The sequence below is a fragment of the Quercus lobata genome, chromosome 10, assembly GCF_001633185.2.
Source record: "Quercus lobata isolate SW786 chromosome 10, ValleyOak3.0 Primary Assembly, whole genome shotgun sequence".
NCBI classification, from domain to species: Eukaryota; Viridiplantae; Streptophyta; class Magnoliopsida; order Fagales; family Fagaceae; genus Quercus; species Quercus lobata.
This window is the reverse complement of record NC_044913.1, coordinates 30,161,260-30,186,439: the sequence shown is the minus strand read 5'-3', so window position 1 is coordinate 30,186,439 and position 25,180 is coordinate 30,161,260. Positions and strand designations below refer to the sequence as shown.

The 25,180-nt window shown below is 40.4% G+C and overlaps 1 pseudogene; it reads right to left on the bottom strand.

The window, feature by feature from the left end:
• Positions 1–25,180, bottom strand: part of LOC115964619 — an 86,198-nt pseudogene that overhangs the window by 27,191 nt on the left and 33,827 nt on the right.

The window sequence follows — 25,180 nt, the reverse complement described above, 5'->3', positions numbered from 1 at the left end:
ACCCTGAGGCGGACGAGGTACTATTCGCATACATAGCAGTAGCCTCTCATGCTGTAAGCCTGGTACTGATACGGGATGATAATGGAGTACAGCGACCAGTGTATTACGTAAGTAAATCATTACATGAGGCTGAAGTGCGCTACTTACCATTGGAGAAAGCAATTCTGGCAGTAGTGCATGCCATGCGAAAACTCCCCTATTACTTTCAGGCGCACGGTCATTGTTCTAACCCAGCTTCCCCTTCGATCGGTGCTCCGAAGCACCGATTACACGGGAAGAATCGCCATTTGGAATGCACTCTTGGGGGCTTTTGACATTAAATACATGCCTAGGTCCTCTGTAAAGGGTCAAGTCCTCACGGATCTAGTCGCAGAATTCGCTGAGCCTTCTGTGGAAACAGTAACACAAAGGGAAAACATGGATGGAAAATCGGTTGACATAATCTTAGCTCAAAAAACCTTGCATTGGAAGGTCTATATGGATGGCGCGGCCAACCAAAAAGTGAAATATGAAGCAAAGAGGTGAGCGAATGAGATTAAGGAACACACACACACACACACACACAAAAAAAAAAAAAAAAAAAAAAAAAAGGTCCCTCGTGAGATGAGATTAAGGAAAACAATAAGCAAAACATGGCCTAATAGAGAGAGAAACTGAAGTCAAAAAGAGCTTACCTCAAATCTATCTACTGTTGGTATTGTTGTTTGTAGTAAAATCTAAAGCAAAGAGGTGAGTGAATGAGATTAAGGAACACAAGAAAAAAAAGAAGAAAAAAAGATCCCTCGTGAGATGAGATTAAGGAAAACAATAAGCAAAACATGGCCAAATAGAGAGAGAAATTGAAGTCAGAAAGAGCTTACCTCAAATCTATCTACTGTTGTTGTTGTTGTTGTTTGTAGTGAAATCTGAAGCAAAGAGGTGAGTAACTGAGATTAAGGAACACACACACAAAAAGAAAAAAAAAAAAAAAAAAAGATCCCTCGTGAGATGAGATTAAGGAAAACAATAAGCAAAACATGGCCAAATAGAGAGAGAAACTGAAGTCAGAAAGAGCTTACCTCAAATCTATCTACTGTTGGTATTGTTGTTTGTAGTAAAATCTAAAGCAAAGAGGTGAGTGAGAGGGAGTTTCTTAATAACAATGATGATAATGGTGAAAAGAAGAATAACACAGAATTGAGAGAATTGAAGAACTGAAGAAGAAGCAATTTGAGTTTGAAAACCAACGTGAGAGTACTGGGATTGTGTTCCTATTTTGTAGATAGTGCTTTACGTGGAAGTTAAAGAAGCATTTTTACCAAGTTTTGCCCTACTTAAACATAGGCTGTAAGGGTATTTCAGAACAAAAAAAAAAAAATCCGGTCCAAACAGGTGCAGCCCCTTAAATAGTAGTATAGATATATTAGTTCACGCCTAAAATATGTCGTCAAATAACCAAATTTTGCTTTCTAGAGCTTCAAGATCACTTGTAAATCAAATATTTGAAGAATAAATCTTCTTCTGGCCATTATTGGTCAAGCTTATCACCTTTTTTTTTTTTCTTTTTTAAATTTTAAAATTTGATAGTTACAACTTGAGAGAGAGAGAGAATTTAAACTTTAGATAGTTTCAAGCTAGAATTACTCCACTAGGCAATCAAGAATGGACATGACAATTCTTAAAAAACTTAGACATGACACAGCAGGGACATGCAAATAAATCAAGTAACTAGTCGGTAACCCATGCAATGCATGAAAAAGTTTTAATATAATATAATATAATAGACAGAGGATGACTGCTAACGGTTAGAGCTAATGGGCCAAGACCAAAGCCAATGGGCCAAGATGAGTGCTGACACTAGCGGCGATGAGATTTACCGGAGTGTAGATGGAGGAAAATAGCAACCAAATTAAGAGAGAATGACGATGGGTTGAGACAACCATCGACCAGGTTGAAAACCCTTTTGTTTTTTTCATCACCGTGTCATGACCATGTCCTATTAGCCTTGTCTTGGTCAAGTCCAAAATAATGAACAATTTTTTTTTCTCCTGCCGGAGACCACATTAACACACGGAGCTTTTTGTTGTGTCTGTGCTTCCTAGCCACAAGTGTCATGCCCCAAACCCAAAAGGGTCCAAAGCACAAGAAATACATTCCAAAGGTACCTGTAGATTTTTCCTTTTTTTTTTTGGACAACCAAACTATTGGAGATCTTTATTTTCCTTTCATTTCCACATGATAAGAATATATAACCATAAATCTCCACATTACAAGTTAGAGCTCTATAACACATTTACGAATAATAACTAAAAATCATGTGCTTCCACATAATACATGAATATATTACAAAACTCTGATTAAAATACACAAAGTCACAATCTTATCAAGGATAAGGAGTCTTAATATCGAGTCTAGGCCTACATGCCTAAGGCTAACAAACCTCAAGTGACCAACCTCCAATAGAATTAATTAAGGTCTCATTGAACATAGCAAGATCGAGTCACCAACCACTAGTAATGAAAGTCTCCCAATTCAGCATAAAACTCCAATAACTACTGATAAGGCAAGCTCTATTCCTATGATATAGCTAATTAATCTGTAAGACTGTTAAAGATTGGGATAAGCTAAAACCCAGTAAGTAGCATAATTAATGGGGGTGGGGGAAATGCAAGTTTCATCTTCAATAATAATAATATGAAATGACAAGAATGATTGAATAATGAAACACAAAGTTTCTTAAAGTAAATACCTTGAAACTGTATACTATAATCTGTGAGCATCAACAAAATAATTTCCAAAGTCATAATATCTAACATAGGGTAAATTATTATAAATATACCACACTACCACATTGACCGGTCAGGGGATCCACCCATTCACAATTGGCATGATATTGTCCTCTTTGGTATGCAGACTCTTGGCCCCATGGACAATAGCCTCACCCATACCCTCAAGGTTTTTCTCTCCCCCTATAGGCAGCAGAGAGAGCGCATCAAATAGGACCTCTCTTGCATGTGGTCTCTTGGCCCCATGGGTAGTAGCCTCACCCACACACGATCAAGGAACCTCTTCCCCCCATAGGCAGCAGGGAAGAACGCGTCATTCAAAGTGAAATAGCACTGACCTGGATTTGATTCCATTGTCACAAAGACTATGGAAACCAAATCGGCTGATCACCGAGAAATCACATATGGCATGGTGTTAAAACCACACAAACTCACAGGTTACATTACCTTGAAACTCATAGTTCATATCCAGGTAGTTTTAGGAAACCTTAAATAATCTAACTTTTACAAAGTTTATAAGGTTTTCAACTTCATTCTTGTTAAAAATATTTTCTATCAATTTCCCATATAACAAGACAAAATAAGCATCTTTAAATTTTATAATATACCATAAAATCTATGAATTTACTTATCAAAGATTAAATAAAAGATGCTCATTTATCCATATCAACAAATTCATGCATTTCCCCAAATGCAATACCAATTATGATGCACTTTCATATATAATCATATATATATATATATATATATATTAAGGTTACGACACAATAGTTTTTAGGAAAATATAGTTTCCATAGGTAGTTTCCAAAAGTGTCTAACCCAAAAACATCTTAATGCAACATGTTTATTTTTCCAAAAATTCCACTAAAAAGCTACTTACCTCGCAACCGCAAAAGCCTAATTCTCCAAGTTTCAAAGGAGATTAGCTAGAACCTCAACAATATCAAGCAAACCTAACACAATAAGCATAAAGTTTAAAATTGTATCTAGCTACAATTTAGGAATTGCCAAATATGCACTTAATTAGGCAAGCCTAACATTTAACCTCATCAATAACATATTCTTCTTCCAAAGTTTCTCAACAAATTAATTCACAAGGCATAGACTCCAATTTATAAATTTAACCCATTCAATATCATCTCCAACATCATGACTAGCTTCCATAAAATTTACACTACATCATTAAGAGATCCATGAAAGCAAAATCAAAATATCCTCCAAGACAAGAAATTTAGAACTTCAACTAACTCCAAATAAACCCAATAGCAATGAAAAAAATTAGATTTACCAACCATCACATGTTATAACTCAAAAACCCCTAAATTTTCCACCATAAATAAACCTTAGGTAGTCATCATTAGCACAAACCATATACCCACTTAGCAAATAATTCCACCAATACAAAACCCATACATATAAACACATAAATATCACTTCCAATGCTCAAAAATCACATGGGTAACATTATTAAAGCTTAGATAAAAATAACCTCAAGCAAAAGTATAAAACCCACAAAAAAGATTAGAAATTTTTACCTCAAAAAAAGATGTGAAAGTGTTTATGGGTTCACAATAATTTTTTGGTGATCTTGCCGGAAAAATGGTGGTGGAGATGTTGATTTGGAGGGAGTATCGTGGGAGAGGATAAGGCAGTGAAGAGAAGTGCTAGACGGAAATGAAAAAGAAGAAAAAGAAAGAAAAGAGAAGTGAGGAGAAGTGAGGACCGGTCAAAGAAATAAGGAGAGGAGCTGAAAATGAGTGGTGGGGAAGGGTGTTAGGGGGGCACGTGTGGTCCATTAAAAAAAAACTGACTTTCATTTTTTTTTCGTTGTTGTTGACTGAGTGGGACGTTACAACGAGGCATGAAAAGGTAAGGTGATGCTCCTACATCACACTACTTCACATTTCACATATAGATTGGAGTCGATATTTAACAGGTCAGGAAAAATAAAACCCATTCAAGTGTTGTGGGTAAAGATATATTAAACACTACTACATGTATTGCAATTACCATTCTGTTTTGTCTTTAAACTGTGAAAAGTTACAGAGTACCATATACAGTTATATTGAATAAGAAGTTCAATTGCAATTCATCTGCCTTACAATTAAAAAGATTGAGTATAACTCAAGATGAAATACTAATCAACTCACTTTGTAGGAAGACTAATTGGTGGAGCATCAGTTCCATCCCAAAGAAATGCCATCCACTCATCTTTAGCAACCTCATAGATATGAACTATCTTAAGGCACAATACATTGAAAATATGAAAATTGATCAGTACTATAGGATACAGAAAAAGGATAATAACTTGATCAGGTCAGCCACTATATAATCTTCAAGCAAAACCAAGAAAAAAAAGAGGAAAATTACATTTTTAAACAACCCTTAACCCATAAAAATTGCAAACACAACACCATTCCACTTAAATGAGTCAGGGGTTTAATTTGTTAATTTCTAAAACCTCTATAAAGTTGTAATTTACAACTATGTGTTTTGTTGGCCTTATTTCGTGCCAAATTTGATTGTAATTTCATTCAATATGTTGTACCCTGTATTTATTGTGGGATTTAATTGTAAGGGTTGTGTGATAGAGAGAGAGAGTGTGAAGACTCAAGCTATTGAAGACAAAAAGGTTTTCGCGGGTAGCTCGCGACTAAGCATCTCGTGAAATGATGCATGTACCCTGCACACGACTAGAATGCGAAGAGTTAGGATAGATGGAGACAGCTGTGTTTTGCGAGTATCTCGCGAGTAAGGCCTTCCCGCGAGACACTTGCAAAACATTCTGTTCTGCCAGTCTGTACTATCTGATACACACTTTCTGTACGCACACTATATATACTCACATTACCCACAATTGTTGAGGAGTACTTCTAAGAGAAAACTCTAGCCAAAAACCTTGAGAGTTAGAGATTGTTATACCCACATATCTCTACACGTTTGCTTGTGGATTTCCTAAACTCCTACCTCTCCATTTCCATATCATTGAGAGGTTGATAGCCCAAACACTTACCACACCCTGTCAGAGTGTCAAGTGAGAATTTGGTGTTGCTGGGAAGCATTGGAAGAAGCCAAGGATGGCAGATGCAACATGGTGCTTGTTGTGGGATCTAGAGAGCTAAACAAGACACGATTCCGAGTAGCCTTGTTGGAGTAGGAGCTTGGAGGGCTTAGGTACATCGGGTAGATTAGGCTTGAAGGGTCTCTTGCTAATCCATGTATCCCAACTGATTGTCTAGTGGATTGATTACCGCTTGGAGGGCGACGGAGAGGTTTTTCGCTAAGTTCTTCGGTTTTCTCTTTGATAACACATCAACGTGTTATCTTGTGTTTGCATCCTTCTTCCCTACTTTTTTAGCTTTCATTTTACTACTGTGTTATATTGTTTATGGCTTACAGTAGTTTATTTTGTTCATCCATTCGCTTTTACTCTTTTCCGCACTTAGTATAAGTTAGAGTAAAATCTATCGAGCTGTAATTTTTATCTTGGGGTTTGAACAGCTCTTGTGTTTTCACACGATTTATAGCATTCAATTGCTATCAGAACGGGTGCACTCATTGTGGTTTAAATACCTTAGTGCGATCCTTGACCCCTCTTTGAGATGGACCGGTCTCAATCGTTAAATGCACCACCATATTTTGATGGTAGTAATTATGCCTTTTGGAAAGTCCGAATGAGGGCATTTTTATATTCAATAGATGAAACTGTTTGGGATGCCGTTGATATTGGATGGACTAGGTCGGAGGCTACCAAATCCACGTGGGATAAGGTAGCTCCCGTGGCCGTCTAATGCGAATAGTAAAGCACTGAATGCTATTTTTTATGGTGTATCTCCAAATGAGTTCCATAGGATATCTCACATCACTGTTGCGAAGGAGGCATGGGAGATATTGGAGACCACTTATGAAGGAACAAAGAAGGTGAAAGACACCAAGTTGCAGATGTTGACCACTCGTTTTGAGGAGCTAAAAATGAGTGAGGACGAGTCTTTTGACTCTTTTTATAGCAAGCTGAATGAAGGGGTCATAGGCAAGTTCAACTTGGGGGAGAAAACAGAGGACTCGAAAATAGTTAGGAAAATTCTTCGTTCATTGCCGGAGAGTTTCAGTGCAAAGGTCACAGCAATTGAGGAGAGTAAGGACCTTGATGATATCAAAGTCCAAGAACTGATTGGCTCCCTTCAAACTTATGAGTTATCATTGCCCTCACAAAGGAAGAGCAAATCCCTTGCACTTAAGACTATTAATGAAAAGGGCAGAAGCTCACGATGCTTCGGATGAGGATGGTGTTGAGAAAGAAGTTTCTTATCTAGCAAAGAATTTCTGAAAATTCCTGAAGTTCAAGAACAGTGGAAAGTTTGCTGAAAAAGGAAAGTTCCCAAGTTTTGGAAAGGATAAAAAGGACTTCAAAAAGAGAGAAGGGAAGGAGTCCCATTCTACTCAAGGAGTCACTTGTTTTGAATGTAATGGACATGACCATTTCAAAAAGGAAATGTCCTAATTATTTGAGAACGAAGGGCAAGGCGTATGCCACCACTCTTAGTGACTCAGATTCTTCCAACTCTGATTCTGAAGAAAGCTATGATGGAGAAGGGAATTACTCCGCTTTTATGACTGTTGCTCATGTTGAATCGACAAATGATTTGAGTAAACTTGTTGAAGAGCTTGGAGAGCATAGTGATGAAGAATCAATGGGAGTTGTAGAAGAATCAGATGTTGAAGAAAATGAAAGTATAGTCGGTCTTCAAGAGAATTACAACTCACTCCTTGAGATGTTGGGAGAGTATGAAAGGGTGGCCAAGGCAATTGTGAAAAAGATGAAGAAGGCAGAGGAGGACTATAGAAGTCTCCTAGTGCAATACAAGGAGACCAAATGTGAAATGGAGATGATGAATGGAGAGCTTACCAAAGCCTACTCAAAGATAAAATTTCTTGAGCTTGAGGTGGTTCAAGCCAATGCCAAAGTAGAGCGAGTTTCCTCAAAGAAGCTTGATGAAGTTCTTTCTCATCAAAAACCTTTCTCTGATAAAACCGGACTAGGATATATTGGAGAAAGCAGTTCAGCTGTCAATGTCTCCAAGGAAGTGAAGTTTGTGAAAGCCAAGGAGCCAATAGTGGTTACCCTACTGTTGAGAAAGTGAAGGAGGAGAAGAAAAAGAATGTGGCTAACCAATGGGTGTTGAATAAGCCTTGCAACTAATTAGTGGTCAGACCTGAAGCCAAAGGGAAATCTCTTCCAAGATCACAAAGAGGTTCGAAAACGAACTATGTCTGTCATCATTGTGGACTTCAAGGGCACACCAAACCTAATTGTCATAAGTTGAGAGCATTGAATAATGTTAGGGATCAAAGGTCAAGAGGACCAAGAGATGGCTAGAAGAATTGGGCTGTTGGGCAACCAAGAGGTTGAGATGGTGATTCCGGAGTGATGGATGTGATGAAGATGATTGATGCATTCACCACATGTTTGGCAAACTTCAATAGAAGGTTTAAAGGTCATAACACTCGTACCCAATCCTATAGGGATATCACCCCAAACGCATGTGATGTGTGGGTGAAGAAGGGTACTCATGCATGATTATCTCTTATGTCCATGAATCAATACTTCCAATGTTTAGGATCATAGGTTCATGCATTATTTCATGCCTTGTTTTCCAGTTTTAAGCATGTTTCCTTTTCAAGTTATGTTTTGTACTTGTTTTTATTGATCTTACTTTACTTGTCCCATTTTTTAGTGTGTTAAAAAATTCAAAAATCTTCAAAAAGTTTGATCGCTTGTTTTGCGTATATCACATGTGAGTTTGGCTTAGTATCTTCGTACTTATGGCGTAGTGCATTTACGAGTTTAGTTTGTTTTGTATGCACATATATCCTTGTGGGAGAAATCTTGAAATCTATGGGTGACTGTTGTAAATAGATCTTCAAGCTTGTCATGAATGATTGGTCAATAGTCTTGATGGTCTTGATACTTGCATAGACTTGTGCCTATATATCTTCCCACCTTTATTTTTATGTTTTTGCTATAAGAGCTCACCAAATGTAAATCTCACAATGAAAAGGAGATTATGAGTTGCAAAAGCTCGTGCACATACTAGTATTTGACTAGGAAAAAGGGAAAGCGACTTTTGTATTGAAATGTATGGTGCTTAAAAAGCCAAAGGCTAACTCTCAATGTTGAAATATCAAAAATTTCAAGCACTGATCTCAAAAAGAGATGTATTATCCAAAAATAGATGTATTATCCAAAAAGGATCAATTGTTATGTTTTATGCAGAAGCCAAATGAAAAGTTTCTAAGTTTTGTAATCATTCTCTTGTGGGAGGTCATATATGTTCATTTCTATAATTGAGATAGTCCATTTGATTTTGTACTAGTTGTGTATGTCTTGATTGAATTGATAATTGAAACTTCACTCTGGTCTAAGGACTATTCCACATTTGATACTCACCCACAAGACACAAGACTTTGATTTATTTAATGCTTATCTCATTTGTGTGATTGTACAGGATCAAATGTGATGTGTATGCTCAAATACTTGTTGATCAAACCCAAAAAAGATTTTTGAGTGTTTTATATGTTTTTGAAAGTGATTTTTTTACTTTCGTGTCTTTAATTTTTGATCAAAATGCATTTTTGTGTTTTTCTTCAAAAACTAGTTCAGAGGCAGTTTCATGATTAAGGGAAATAAATTTTTTGTCAATTCATACAGAGAGTCTCACTACTATCTCGTGAGTATTTTGCAACTAACCACTTCTCGAGAAATGTTTTTAGGCAAAAATTGAAATTTTTTTCAATCCATACAGAGGCTATCGCAACAGTCTCGTGACTTATTCACGACTAACAGCTTCTCGCGAAAGCTTTTGAGCTTCAGTAGTCATTCTCGCGATTGTCTTGCTACTGGATCGCTACTGCCTAATCCGTGAAAAATGCGTCTTTTCAGTTTTATAATGCAGATATGACAGATTTTCAAAACACTCTCATCTCTCGCTTAGACCCAAAACCACTTTTCACTCAAACCCCATCACTCTCAAGCTTATTTTCTGCATTTCCAACTTCAAGGTATGTCTTCTAAAACATTTTCTTCATGTTTTTCTGAGTTTTTGCTGAGCCCCATTTGATGTTTATGTATCCGTGTTGGCCCCTTGAGGCATTCTAAGCATGTATTGAGGCAGTTTTCACCATGTTTATGCATTGTTCATAGTTGGGATTCACTATTGCATACTAGGTGTTTGACAGAATGTCCTAGTGACATTCTTGTGTTGAATTGGACTCAACTGAGTTCCAATGTTTGGGTTTGATTGATCATGTTTATCATGTTTTGGTCAGTGTTTGTGTGTTTTAAACACTTTGTCCATTTTGTGCCTCAATGCCATGCCATGCACACACTAGGCCCCTCTAGGCACACCTTATGCATCACATGCTGCACACACATGCACAGCACAGATACAAACATGCACAGTGATTCATTTCATGCATTGTGTTTATGAGTACATGTTTAAACACTTATAGCATGCTGCTTTAAGTCTGTTTGCTTTGTTTTGAGTAGGTTATTCTTTGTTTTAAGCTGCTTTACTTATGATTTGAACTAACTTGAATCTAATCAAGTTTCTGTGTTCTATTTTGTGGTTGTGCACATGTTTCTTGTCTGTTCTGTTTCTGCAGATGTCTCACCGTTTCTCTCGAGGTAAAGAACCTGTGATTGATCTTACATCATCACCAGTTTCAAAAAGAACACGGCATTCATTTGAAGTCTCCAACAACGAGAGATTCAAGACTCCACTGGATGCTCAGACTTTCTCCAGCACTTTTCAGGACGCTCCCACTGTGGTGGAACGGATTGCCCGATTTGACACCTTGGGATCCACTTTTATCCTTAGGGTTTTTGCAGACAAAGATTGGGCGGATCTATTCAGAAACTTTGAGGATCCGATTGATGAATTGGTTAAGGAGTTTTACTCAAATGCTAGATTCACTAGAGTAGAACTAAGGTGTTGGGTTTGAGGAAAGGAATTCATCAATACTCTGGACTACCTTGCAAAGATCCTTCGCATCACTCAACCCAATAATGTGGATAGTTCTCCATATGATGATTGTCTTCCCTAAGTGTCAGATATTCTTAAAATTCTTGGAAATGAATATGAGATCTCAGCCAAAGGCACATCCATTGGAACAGCAAAGTTCAAACCTAATCTAAAAACTCTCACGTTCATTATGTTCACTAATCTATATCCACTCTCCAACATGGGATTCATCAATCTTGGAAGAGCACAATTCATATGTGATCTCATCACAGGAACTCAGATCGACATTTGTGCTCATATCTTCCAAACTATTGGAAAAACAGCAGCACGATCGTGCCTTCCCTTCTGTAGTCTTCTCATGAAAATCATGTTACATGAAGGTGTTCGTCCACCAAAAGATGGAAAGTTCATAGTTCGTCATTGCCCAATCTCCATAACCTCACTTCAAAAAAGCAAAAGTCATTCTTCTACTGAGCAGAAAAAGCAAAATTCGACCACAACACCAAAGAGTGAATCTGTTCAACATGTCAATCACTCAGGTAATGGCTCAGCTGCTTACTCTACTCCTGAACATACAGAGACTATATCTCCTTACATTCTTGAGCCTCAGACAGCTAGCACTCAGCCAGCACGATCTAGTTATCACGCCAATCGGTTCACTATTCTAGTTGAAAATCTACATGAGCGTGTTTCAAGACTTTCAAATGCCATCTACTCCACAAACAACCTAGTTCAAATGCATCTCACTGCCATTGAGACACAACTAGATGAGATTCAATGCAAGTTAGAGGAGAGCCTTTAGCTATTCGTGCCAAGAAGGGGGAGAGCAGTCTCTGTGTATAGATTGTATAGATTGGACGATAGCATACAGTAAGGGGGAGAGCATCATTAGAAGGAAAGTGTGCATAGAGAAAGGGGGAGTTTTGTGAGGTCAAGAGGACAAGAAAAAGCTGACACAGACATTGTTTTTGGTCATATACTGTTTGGTTTATTGTTTTTACTACTTTCATTTAAAGCTTTAGTTCTCTGTTTTTAATATCAGTTTATTTTCAGTGTTTGTGTTTATCTCAATGCTTTGTAACATTTTTTTTGTCCTTTTAAGATATTGCTGTTATGTCTTAAGTACTTCACACTTGTATCCTAGTAGGATCTTGTTCCTAGATGCAAATACTTTGTGTATTTTGCATTGGTTGTGTGTTGGATATGCAATTGATCATTGTGGTTGGTCTTCATTGCATTGCATGTCTGGATGAGCATCTTACTTGATAAATGTTCATTGTGGTCATTCTTTAAGGGCTGATCTTGTTTGATCATGCTATGTTTACATGTTATATAGTGTTTACAAACTTAATCGCACTCTACTTGCTCATATACGTACCATGTATTCAACTTATCATAAACTTAATGAAAGTTTTGTTTGTGTGCAAGTGTTTTAGGTTACAGGTATATACGTGCAAGTACTTCACAGCTTCTAGATTAGGTGTGAGTGAGTTTTGCCACTATTCCCAAACTCACGTTTAAGTCTAGAGTCTGTTTTAGGGATTTTGCCACAAAATAGCCAAAAGGGGAGATTGTAAAGTTGTAATTTACAACTATGTGTTTTGTTAGCCTTATTCCGTGCCAAATTTGATTGTAATTTCATTTAATCTGTTGTATCCTGTATTTATTGTGGGATTTAATTGTAAGGGTTGTGTGATAGAGAGAGAGTGTGTGAAGACTCAAGCTATTGAAGACAAAAGGGTTTTCGCGGGTAGCTCGTGACTAAGCATCCCTTTGAAATGATGCATGTAAGCATCCCTTCGAAATGATGCATGTGCCCTACACACGACTGGAATGCGAAGAGTCAGAACAGATGGAGACAACTGTGTTTCGCGAGTAAGGCCTTCCCATGAGACACCCGTGAAACATTCTGTTCTGCCAGTCTGTACTATTTGATACACACTTTCTGTACTCATACTATATATACCCATATTATCCACAATTGTTGAGGAGTGCTTCTGAGAGAAAACTCTAGCCAAAAACCTTGAGAGTTAGAGATTGTTATACCCACATATCTCTACACATTTGCTTGTGGATTTCCTCAACTCCTACCTCTCCATTTCCATATCATTGAGAGGTTGATATCCCAACAACTTACCAGACCCTGTCAGAGTGTCAAGTGAGAATTTGGTGCTGCTGGGAAGCATTGGAAGAAGCCAAGGATGGTAGATGCAACATGGTGCTTGTTGCGGGATCCAGAGAGCTACACAAGACACGATTTCGAGTAACCTTATTGGAGTAGGAGCTTGGAGGGCTTAGGTACATCGGGTAGATTAGGCTTGCAGGGTCTCTTGCTAACCCATGTATCCCAACTAATTGTCTAGCGAATTGATTTTCGCTTAGAGGGCGGCAAAGAGGTTTTTCGCTGAGTTCTTCGGTTTCCTCTTTGATAACACATCGGCGTGTTATCTTGTGTCCTTCTTCCCTACTTTTTTAGCTTTCATTTTACTGCTGTGTTATATTGTTTATGGCTTAGAGTAGTTTATTTTGTTCCTCCACTCGCTTTTACACTTTTCCGCACTTAGTATAAGTTAGAGTAAAATCTATCAAGCAGTAATTTTTATCTTGGGGCCTGAACAGCTCTTGTGTTTTCACACAATTTAGAGCATTCAACCTCAACATTTAACTTTTTTACTTTGAAACTATTACACTTAAAATGTAATTTTCCCCAAAAAAAGAAAAGAATAAACTGCATTAGTCTTTATGATTAACTAATGTAAATAAAATGGTACAAAAAATTTGTTGAATTACCTTGCATATCAAATTAACGCGTTCTTCTTGTTTGATTTCTCTCATAAACAAGAACTTAGTCAGCCCTACAAAGCAAATGCATAGTTCAAAGCTTTGCATCAAGATGAAATGCACAGTTCAATTGCAGCATTGTAACAGAAAGGAAGGAAATGAAGAAGTTGCGAGACATGTTAAGAGTGTGTCAGGAAGACAAAATTAACCATGACATTAAGGAGATAGTATAAATATGAAAGAGAGTTGAAATCGTTGTTTAGTGACATCAATGTATTCTTAAAGAGTACCTTCATCAAGCTGAAAATCAACCAACCATTTACGCAGGCCTTTTATAAAAGTCTTGTCAAGGTCTCTTGGGCGAAATTTTGAAGAAACTTGATAAGGAAGACAGTCTTCACCACCGTTCCCTTCATATAAAGCAAAAGAAGAAAACCTCTTATTGAAAACAGCATTCACTTCCCCACAATGAGTTTTCATCTGCAGAAGAACATGCCCCAGCTTTTAGCATGCATAGGACAATATAGTTGCATTAAAAATAAGTAAAATGACTCCCACAAAAAAGCATAAGGTGGAATAGAGAACAAAGCCAATTTAAAAATTAAATTAGTGGATACTTGTACCATCTGCCTTCATTCCTTTCAGAGGGAAGTTTTTCAACTGAACTATTATAGGTGTAAGATTATATTATCTGAAGCTAATTTGAAGATACATTAAAAAATGTACATCATGCTTCATAATAAGATATCCATTAACAAATTTAAAGGCCTTAACTCCTTGAACATTTTCACACGTCAACCATATGGTACAACCCCAACAGGTAGCACAATCAGTTGAGGACCATACCTTATGAAGCAAGGGTCACTGCTTCAAATCTCACATTCCCTCTCCCCCCGTGGGGCAAACAATTACTTATCAAGAAAAAAATTGGAATAAGCAAAACATTTTGAAGACTATTGCAGGCCATAATTCATTTATTACCTTAGACAAAATGATGTGAGCTAGAAATATTGAGCTCTCCACTTTTTCTAATTACTCATTTCCTTCTTCCTCTCCTTTTCCATATGTTGTTTCATCCATTAAAAGAATATATGACCTAGTTGGAGATTGCTGGTGTTTCGTTTTTTTCTTTTTCTTTTTTCTTTTTTTTTTTCTTTTTTAAAAAGTAAAATTTACACAGGTTGTGTCCTAAAGGTACACCAGCACTAAGTACAAAAAGAACAACCATCAATCACCTTAAGCATATTGGACCAAGAATAAGGACCAAAAGCATTCACCCACGCAAATAGAGATTTGACTAATGAAAATTTCAGATATAGAACAGAATTCTCACAATCCTCAAAATGTCTGGCATTTCTCAACTAACCTTTAAATGCTCCACGAAAGACAATGTGATATCATGTCCCAAATTAATATTTCAGCATCTACCAAACCTGCCTTTCCAACAAGCTAATAGGCCTGCAACTGTTTGTGGCATCACCCATTGAACCCAAAAGAGAGAAGATCAAAAGACAAAACTCCAAAGGTCATGGGATACAGGGCAATGAAAAAGCTCGTGATCCAATATTTCCCGAGCCGTCGTCCACATACAACACCAAGCAATAATAATGACTCACCTCTTTTTTTTTTTTTAAGTAATCAGAGAACTATTATTAATGAAAAAATAAGAAATAGTACAAGTTGTTCATGGTGACAAACAATAAGAAAAAGATAAAACAAACTGCAAAAAAGAGGGAAATCAGGAAACTAATCTAAGAGAAAACATAAACTCAGAGAGAGAAGAATAATTAGTAAAACCCCAACAACGAGACCACTCAAAAGACTACATTGGCATAAAACCTTTAACTCATCCAACATCTTCCATAAACTCACCTCATACGAGCTTGTGACCCTATTAAGCACCACCCACCCCACATGCTACCATATTTATGGTCCACGACCCTTCTCCACAAAGCCCCCTCTCAATTGCATTCATCCATTTACCTAATAAAGCTTGATTGAACACAACTAGGTTCTTAATGCCTAACCCTCCACTTTTAGTCGATTCACAAATTTTCATCCTTTTTTTTTCTCCTTTTTGATAGGTAAAAATAATATTATTAAAACGAGACTACTTCTTGAAAATAAGCACAAAGTAGCCTAAAGAATTACAATGGGAGAAATATCTACATATGAATTGACCCTAAGAAGAAGTGAATAGAGTTAGTATCAGTAAGACCCAATACAAAAGACTACTCATAAAGAGAACTAATGAAGGAAGCTTGCAATTGAGAAGACGTGCACTCCACATTTTCAAAAGTATCAAAAGTACACCGATTTCATTCCCTCCATATCAGTGGTAGAGCTACATTGAGACCAAGGGGGCCCATGGCCCCTCCAAATTTTTCCAAAATTTCCAAATATATAGCAGTTCAAAAAAATTTCAAATTAATGCTACTTCCACAACATTTTCACAATAAATTTCATAACAAAATTTAGGTGATAATTTGTTACTTTTTCTTATTTGAGCCCACCGGTGACATTGCTTTCTACCTACTACTAACAGTTTACACTTGCACTCAAAATTTGTTATGAAAATGTTGTGATCCTAACATTTTTTTTTTTTAATAAAACTTTATGACTAGAAAACAGTGACACTTCTCTAAAACTTTTACTGATTGAATTGAATTTCTTACTTTTTAATATTGACTATTTGACTAATTTATAAATTAAAAAAAAAAAAAACTAATATTAAAGTTTAAGTTCAATTGCAAAGACTCCAAGCATTTGTATATAGAATAACTAAATTACAAATAAAAAAAATAAAATAAAACCCTTTAAATAGGAATGATAATTGACATGATAAAAACGGATAATTAATATAATTTTTTACCATTAAAGTTTCAAGTTTGCATGTTTTCAGATTTAAAATACAATCTCCTAACACTACACACACTTTGACGTTGATCAATTTACAGTAAGACCAATTTTTAAAAACCAATGAGTATTGATGGGAATGACGATGCTGCATCCCTAGATGAAGATAACGCTAGTGACGGAGGAAGCATCCTTGACGAAGTCATCAGGAACAACGAAGAAAGCTATCATCACTGACGAAGACAGGGAGTCACTCAATGCAGTCAATCAATGACCTGAGCGGTTACGAAATCAACTCAGCAGACCGTTGGGAACCTCTTAAAAGTCTCATTATTGGACCAGGGGCGTTACTTGAGAAAGCATTAACCACCCCAACAGCTAGCCCCCAAGGTTGCAGATATAAAGCTCCCACACAGTCAGTAGAAAGGTACGAGATATACAAACATAGACCCACATCTTGATTTTCTACTATTTTTATCATTCTAACTTTGGCATCGGAGACGTTGTGGCAGGCATCACACCGGTGACCATCGTTGAGCATATTCTCTCGCACCACGAAGGATTCCATCCGCTCACTGTTACTGACAATCCAGTGCATCATCAGTTTGGCGCCGTCTGTGGGGAGGATATTTTCAGATTTGCATCTGAGAACGTAGCTCCCATTAACCCTCTGCATTCAGATGGAATCCAACCCAGACTCTACAGTCTTGGCCTAGCAAGTCCAGGCCCTTGTAGCCACCATTGAAGAACTCACCAAACAAAACCAGGAAATGAAGTTACGGCTCCAGCAGGTTCAACAAGCTCAACAGGAAGAGAACCGGTCCAAGGGTAACATGGAGGAAGAAGGAGATAGCCAACGGAGGGAAACCCCCCGAAGACCATCTACTTCGGACGAACAGAAATCAGATCTCCTTCGAGAAATGAAGAAAGAGATGGACGAATTAAGGAGTGCTATTAAAGAGAAGACGGACCGAAGCGTAGACAAAATGATAAGGGCTACGGATTCACCATTCACTGCGGCGGTACTTGAATGCCCTGTACCGTCGAAGTTTCGCTTGCCTCAATTGGAGCCATTCGACGGACTCAAGGACCCACAGGATCATCTTAATACCTTTAAGACAACTCTGGGTCTTCAGCAACCACCTGACGAGATATTGTGTCGTTCCTTTCCGACGACTCTCAAAGGAGCTGCAAGAGAATGGTTTACTAAGTTGCCAAACTCGTCCATAGACAATTTCGATCAGCTGAGTAGTGCCTTCTTGCGCCACTTCATAGGGGGACAACGCCCAAGGAGGCCAGTAGATTACTTACTCACCATAAGACAGGGAGAGAAGGAGATGCTGAGGTCATATGTCAAGCAATTCACCCGGGAAACTCTGGAAGTGGACGAAGCTGATGACAAGGTGCAGCTGACGACCTTCAAAGCAGGGTTGAGATTCAGAGACCTCGTGGCCTCTCTTGCAAAAAACCCTCCGAAGACGATGGCGGAGATGCTCCTGAAGGCACAAAAGTACATGAACGCGGAGGATGCTCTAGCTGCCATAAAAGATACTGAAAGGCCGGGAGACAAGTCCAAGAGGGAAGACGACCGTAGAGGGTAAAAGAGAGATAGACCAGAACGTCGGAACAATGACGGGAATAGAAGGAAGGACGACAAAAATCCTCGAATGGTAAAATTTACTCCTTTGGCTATGCCTATTGACAAGATTTTCACGCAGATCAAGGATGAGTATTATCTCAAATGGCCCAGGCCATTACACTCATCCCCCAACGTACGAGACAAGAACAAGTATTGCCGGTTCCATAGAGACCACGGCCACAACACGGAAGATTGCAGAGACCTGAAGGAGCAAATAGAGGAATTAATACGGAAAGGAAAGTTACAGAAGTACGTAAAGAAAGAAGAATATAGCAAGTTCAGAGACGACAATAGGAACCAACATGAATCCTTTACTCGGGATGACGACCATCCATCCCAGCCTCAACGCAAGGTGATCGGGGAGATAAACACGATCACAGGAGGACCCTTCTCAGGAGGATCATTTAGATTACTCAAAAAAGCATGCCATAGACAGGTGAACAGCATCCACACCATGCCTCCGTCCAAGCACCGACGAACATACCTAGAAATGTCCTTCAGTGAAGGAGACGCCAGGGGAGTAAAGCAGCCCCACAACGATCCCCTGGTCATAATACTGAATATAGAAGGGTTCAATACCAAAAGAATCCTTGTTGATAACGGGAGCTCAGCAGATATTATCTACCTCCCAGCCTTCCAGCAGCTGAGATTAGATCCGAAAAGGCTTCGCCCTTTCGACTCCCCACTCGTCAGCTTCAGTGGAGACAGGGTCTACCCCAGGGGTATAGTGACTCTGACAGTGACAGCAGGGACCTATCCATTGCAGTTGGCCAAGCAGTTAAACTTCCTGGTGGTAGATTGCCCCTCATCCTACAATGTCATTATTGGGAGACCCACCCTCAACAAGTGGAAAGTGGCGACGTCAACCTACTGTTTGAAGGTGAAATTCCCAACAGACAATGGCGGGGGCGAAGTGAAGGGTGATCAAGTCCTGACAAGGGAATGTTATCAGGCTGTACTGGTGGGAAAGGAGAACCACACGTGGACGATTGAAGAGAAAGAGGAGGACAGGATGGAGACCTTGGAAACAGTGGAATTGGTAGAAGGGAATGCAGACAAGACGACCAAGATAGGGACGACGTTAAGCCCCGAGATGAGAACGAGACTCATAAAGTTCCTCAAAGGGAATCTAGATGTCTTTGCTTGGAGTCACGAGGATATGCCAGGCATATCTCCAGAAGTCATCCAGCATAGGCTGAATGTGGATCCCAGCAGGAAGCCCGTTCAACAACGACGAAGAACATTCGCCCCAGATCGAGATCAGGCAGTGACGGAGGAAGTAACCAAACTATTGATGGCAGGGTTCATCCGGGAGGTATATTATCCAGAATGGCTCGCTAATGTCGTCCTGGTAAAAAAATCGAACGGAAAGTGGAGAATGTGTGTAGACTTCACCGACCTGAACAAAGCATGCCCAAAGGACAGCTTCCCTCTACCAAGGATAGACCAGCTCGTGGACTCCATCGCCGGACATAAGTTACTGACGTTCATGGACGCCTTCTCAGGGTACAACCAGATACAGATGGCTGAAGAAGACCAGGAGAAGACCGCCTTCATCACAAGCCAAGGACTCTACTGTTATAAGGTAATGCCCTTCGGGCTGAAAAATGCTGGAGCTACATATCAGAGAATGGTAAACAGAATGTTCAGCCAACAGATTGGCAGAAACATGAAGGTGTATGTAGACGACATGCTCGTCAAGAGCAAGGAAGAGCTCACACATCTGGACGACTTGGAGGAAACTTTTGCAACCCTCAAGAAACACCAAATGAAATTGAATCCAAGCAAATGTGTTTTTGGAGTAGCCTCGGGGAAGTTCTTGGGATTCATGGTGTCCCAAAGAGGGATAGAAGCAAATCTAGAAAAAGTACAAGCAATCATTGACATGGCCTCCCCCAAAACCGTCAAGGATGTTCAAAAACTCACAGGCAGAATACAAGCTCTAAACAGGTTCATCTCTAGGGCCACAGACAAATGCCTGCCCTTCTTTAAGACATTGAAGCAGGCCTTTGCTTGGACCGACGAGTGCGAAGCAGCATTCCAAGAGCTAAAGCAATACCTGAGCAGTCCGCCTCTCCTAAGCCCGTCCAAAGAAGGAGAAAACTTATACCTGTACCTGGCGGTGTCAGGCTCGACAGTAAGCGCAGCTTTGATTAGAGAAGAGGACAAGAAGCAACTCCCGGTTTACTACGTCAGCCAAGCTTTCCAAGGGGCTGAGTCCAGATACCCAAGGATCGAAAAGATTGCGTTTGCACTAATAGTGGCCTCGCGCAAGCTCGGGCAATATTTCCAGTCAAATCCTATTCTCGTAATGACGGACCAGCCAATCAAGAAGTCAATGAGCAAGCCAGAAGCAGCAGGGAGAATGGTCCAGTGGGCGATTGAACTCAGTCAATTTGACATTGAATACCATCCAAGAACAGCAATCAAGGCACAAGCTTTGGCGGACTTCATCGCAGAATTCACGTTCCCTGACGAAGACAGTATTACCGATGAAGCAGATAAACTAATAATACAGACTGATGGTTCGTCAGCCCAAAAGAAGGGGGGAGTAGGGGCCATCATAACCACCCCCGACGGAGAAGTACTGAAATATGGAGTCCAGCTAAAGTTCCCAGCTACCAACAATGAAGTTGAATATGAAGGAATACTGACGGGACTAAGACTTGGGAAAGCTTTTGGTGCCAGAAATTTGTTGATCCAAAGTGATTCGAAGCTAGTGATTGGACAGATCAAGGGAGAATACTAGGCAAAAGAAGAAAGGATGCAGAAGTACCTCAAGTTGGCAAGGCAGTTAGCTCAGGAATTCGATGCAGTGGAGTTCATACAAATTCCGAGAAGTCAGAACATGGGGGCTGACGAAGTGTCTAAACTAGCGTCGTCAAAAGAAGAAGGGACTAGCACGGACCTGGCGATGGAAGTCCAAAAACACCCTAGTATCGAGGAATTTGCGACCTTCACCATCCAGGGCACCGACACCTGGATGACGCCCATAGTGTCCTTCCTCCAGGACAGGCACCTACCTCAAAACTCTGAAGAAGCCAGAAAGATCAAGAAGAGGGCAGCCAGATTCACGATCCTGAATGACGTCCTGTACAAGAGAGGCTTCTCAATGCCCTACTTAAAGTGCGTCGACGAGGAAGAGGCCGAATACATCTTGGAGGAAGTACACAGAGGAGTTTGTGGCGACCATGCCGGCTCCAAGTCCCTAGTAAACAAAGTTGTAAGGACAGGATATTTTTGGCCAACCATGCAGGCGGACGCTGCTGAGATCGTCAGGAGGTGTGACAAATGCCAACGATACGGGAATGTGCAGCGGCTTCCAGCGGAGAAAATGACGACCATATCTTCCCCGTGGCCATTTGCACAATGGGGAATCGACATCGTCGGTCCACTACCCCAAGGTAAAGGTCAGGTAAAATTCCTTCTTGTTGCTATTGACTATTTTATAAAATGGGTTGAAGCAAAAGCCCTAGCAACGATCACTGAGGCTCGGATCCAGAACTTTGTGTGGAAAAACATAATCTGCAGGTTCGGGATTCCCTCGACGATCATATCAGACAATGGAAGGCAGTTCGACAGTCAAGGCTTCAGGGAATTCTGCTCAAACCTTGGGATCAAGAATCAGTTCTCATCACCAGGGCATCCTCAAGCAAATGGGCAGACGGAAGTGACGAACAGGACGCTGCTCAAAATCATCAAAACCAAGCTAGACGAAGCAAAAGGTGCCTGGCCAGAAGAACTGCCCAGTGTCCTGTGGGCTTACAGAAGCACAGCCAGAACCCCGACAGGAGAGACACCGTTCAAGCTTACCTATGGCACAAAAGCAGTGATCCCAGTGGAGGTCGGAGTAACTAGCCTCATACGAGGAACTTTCACAGAAGGACTCAATGATGACGAGTTACGACTCAACCTGGACTGCCTGGACGAAGTAAGAGACAACGCGTCCAGTAGGATGACAAAGTATCAAAGAAAGATGGCTGAGTATTACAACAAAAGGGTCAAACTCAGGCGGCTGGACATAGGTGACCTCGTCCTTCGCAAGATCACTGCAGCAACCAAAAACCCTACTCAAGGAAAACTGGGCCCTACATGGGAGGGGCCTTACCGCGTCATTCACTACTCAAGACAAGGAAGCTACCATCTGGAAACCATGGACGGACAAAAGCTCCCTCGGCCGTGGAATATTGAGCACTTAAAAAAGTACCATGAGTAAATGTAATAAACAAATGCATTCGTCCTTGAGATTAATAAAAAGATTATTCTTCTGATGTGTTTGTGCAGGCAGTACGGGTCAACCATAAGGCCAATAAAAAATTAAAGTAACAAGATTCCGCCTTGACGGATGTAAGTTACCAAAGATAACCCCATGGGTATAAAAAGTTAAAGTAACAAGATTCTGCCTTGACGGATGTAAGTTACTGACGACCCACATAATGGGTAGAAACCACTAAGTAACAAGATTCCACCTTGACGGATGTAAGTTACTGACGACCCACATAATGGTAGAAACAACTAAGTAACAAGATTTCGCCTTGACGGATGTAAGTTACTGACGAAGACACCAGCGCTATGAAAGCTAAATGGCTATGTACAAATGGCAAAAGTCCTCTTGATGAATTCGCATAAAGAGGAAGGGAAAAGCCATACATCAAATCAAAACCACACTCGAAATACGTTCAAGATCGTCAGAACAGTTAACAGATTGTTGACGAATAAACATAGCGCACGATACTAAGATATGAACGAGTGCAAATCAAACAAAAGGGGTAAGCATGCTTCATTTTAACCCATAACCACTAGGTGATTAACACCGTTCTCAAAATAAATGATTGTTCTAAAAAAAAAAAAAAAAAAAAGGGCCCCAAAACAAGAAGGGCATCCACCAAATACAACAAAAATTTTTCCAAGTAACAGGGTCAGGTATCAGTAGAAGCGTCCACAGCGGCAGGTGCGTTGGTGGCAGGCTTTGGAGCATCACCATCTGGGGCAGAGGACTGAGCAGCCTCGTCCAAAGCCATCTCCTTATCTACCTCCTCCAAATCTAAACTCTCCATGTTGACCCCCGAAGGATGCTTGATGAGATACCTCCTGAGTAGCTCGAAACCTTTAAAATACCAACTGAAGAGTACAGTATTGTACTCGTCAGTGGTCTGGAAAGCCTCCACCGACCTGGCAGCAATAGTTGCAAGCTTCTCCTTGGCTGAAAGAAGCTGCTCATCATTCTCTTGGGTCAACTGGCGTTCAACCCTGAGGTCGTCATCTAACACTTTAACCTTCTACTTCAAAGTGGTCACCTCGTCCATGGAGGTAATCAGGTTCTTCTTCAGATCGGAGTTCTCTTTCTCCAGGGCCTCCATCCAGGTCGTCAGAGATGCCACCTTGGCCTCTTGCGTGATATACTCAGTGGTAATGTGGAGGCTCTCTCCCAACACCTGGAAAGAGGTTATAAGTCGTCAGTAAAAAAATAATATATATATATATATATGTATAAACACATATGAAAAGGGAAAACGTGGAAGAACTCCGTACCTGGACGAGCTTATGAACATGACGGGAGGCAACGTCGTTCAAAGACATGTCTGAGAGAGCCCTTAGGTTCGCTGGGGTGACAACCTCATGAGCCCTGTCCAAGGCCAACCTCTCATCGTCCCATATTGTTGACGAGCAAACATCAGCCTTCTTCTTCTCCTTCCCTTTACCAGCCACGTGCTGCCTTTTTGAGCCGGGAGTAACGATCTCCTCTATTGACGTAGTTGGAGAGGTAGTTCTCGTCGTCTCAAGAGCTATGGGAGGAATAGTACTAAGGGGAGTGGGAGCAGGGCCCTTCTCGGTCACGCGCACGACCTTCTTCCCTAGATTGGACAGGGGCTCGTCCTTCTTCGACCTCATCTTCGCGTACATATCCTTGTTAAACTTTGTCGTCATCTCTGCAAGAAGAAAACACTTATCAAAAATGCCTAAGTACACAAGAAGAATCAGCAGTGACGAGGATAATACTTACTCTTTTTCCTTCAATACCAAGTTGACGCAGAACGTAAGGCGACGGGTCGGGACCGAGGTTGTAAAATGCAAGAGACCGGGGGTCAACCAATTCGTCCCAGCTCTCAATCGTCTCTGCGTACCCGATCGCAGTCTCGATGCGCTCCTTGTAACGGCTCTTAAGCCCAGGTCGTCTCTTAACTAGGCCAAACGAAGAAACAAAGGAGTTAGCAAAACCAGAAGCTCAAAAGTAGCAAAATTAAACGACGGGGAAAAATACTGACGCACCTAAAGTCGGGGTTCCCCACCGACGGAGCAACCTCGGGATATCACCCCAATCACTGCTGGATTGAGTCTCGAAGTCGTCCCCAGACACAAAGAAAAAGCGCGACTTCCAATACCTGAAGGACGAGGGCAAGCCCTTGACAATCCTAGTCTTTCTCTCCCAGGGGACTAATTCATAATACCCCCACTCTTTGGATTCTTTCAAGCGGTACAAGTAGGTGAGCTCAGCCATCCTGATCATATCCCCGTTGGAGGCCAACCATATTTGCATACAGTTGATCACGATCCTCCACGAGTTAGGCATGAGCTGCCCGGGGGCAATACCGAAATGATCTAGAAGTTCCATCAGGAACGGGTGGACGGGGAATCTAAGCCCGCAAGTGAAAGTTGACTCATAAAAACATATTTCACCTGGGAAAAAGTTGCAGACCCTATCTTCTTCCCTGGGTAGACGAACACGAACCCTAGATGGAAACTGAAACCTATCCTTGAATCTATTTAAGGTTTCAGCGTCCAGGCCACAAACCTCCTCGAGGGCGTAAAAAGCCCTAACCACCCGTTGGCTAGAGACGACTGTATCTCCTTCAGCCGGGTCGTCACTAGAAGACAACCCAGTCTCAAGATCACTAGATCTAACCTCAGACATTGACCCTCTCCTAGCTAAACCCTCGAACCAATTCAGCGATTGACGGAGCAAGGGCAACAAATCGCCCAAAACCACGCTCAGACAATTGCCCTCAAACACAAAATTTTCCAGAAACGGATAAGTGCCCAAAGACCCCCCTAGATGCACGAAAAGGAAGGAGACCGACGGACAAGCTATCCTAACCTCCAAACTATCAACCATGGAA